The sequence below is a fragment of the Pteropus medius genome, unplaced genomic scaffold (assembly GCF_902729225.1).
Source record: "Pteropus medius unplaced genomic scaffold, Ma_sr-lr_union100, whole genome shotgun sequence".
NCBI classification, from domain to species: domain Eukaryota; kingdom Metazoa; phylum Chordata; class Mammalia; order Chiroptera; family Pteropodidae; genus Pteropus; species Pteropus medius.
The window spans coordinates 5,842,070-5,842,887 of NW_024349800.1; the positions used below are offsets into that span (position 1 = coordinate 5,842,070).

The following is an 818-nucleotide window of genomic DNA, read 5'->3' on the forward strand; positions in this document are numbered from 1 at the left end:
TTGTGTCTTTATTTTGTTTTTAGTTCTGCAGAACCCCAGCTTATTATTGGGGCATTAGCTCTTATTATTAGCTCTGTGAATATATAGTCATTCTGTGTCTCTACATTATTTACCTATTTTTAAAGCAAACCAAACAATGAATTCAAGAACTGACTCTTCATTCTCCTGAGAAATTGCTGGGGAAGTAGGTGTATTTACACTCATGGGCATTCTGGCCATTTATTTTTTCCAAAACTTCCTTCTTATCCTCTCCTTTTGATAATTTTGAATTGGGGTATGTTAAAATGCTGTCCCAGGATTTGGCCAGCTTGCCTTCTTTTCCTAACTTTCTTTCTGTGGTGTTGGTCTCTGTGTTTCCTTGGCCTCTTATTGCATGAGATTTGGCAGCTTTGCTTTTCTGTCGTAGATGATAACTTTCACTATTCTGTTTTTGTCGTTGTTCCTTTTTTAAATTTTGTATTTTTGTCTACAGTCATGCTACCCTGACAAGCCCGATCCCGTCTGATCTCAGAAGCTAAGCAGGGTCGGGCCCGTTTAGTACTTGGATGGGAAACCACCGAGGAAGACCAGGTGCTGTAGGCATAACAATCAAAAAATAAGGGATTTCGAGCTGACAAGGTCCTTGCAATCTGTGAGGTCAATCAAGGGTCTAAAAAAATAATAATTAAATAAATAAATATTTAAAAAAATTTTATTACACTTATTGAGGTAATATTGGTTAATAACATATACATTTCAGGAATACAACTTTATAATACAACATCTATATACTCTGTTAAGTGTTCACCTCTCGAAGTCTAGTCTCTTTCCGTCACCTT

At 36.4% G+C, this 818-nt stretch overlaps 1 pseudogene; it reads left to right on the forward strand.

The window, feature by feature from the left end:
• The first annotated feature begins 464 nt into the window (after nt 1-464).
• LOC120622417 (uncharacterized) lies at nt 465-582 on the forward strand (annotated as a pseudogene).
• The last annotated feature ends 236 nt before the right edge of the window (nt 583-818 follow it).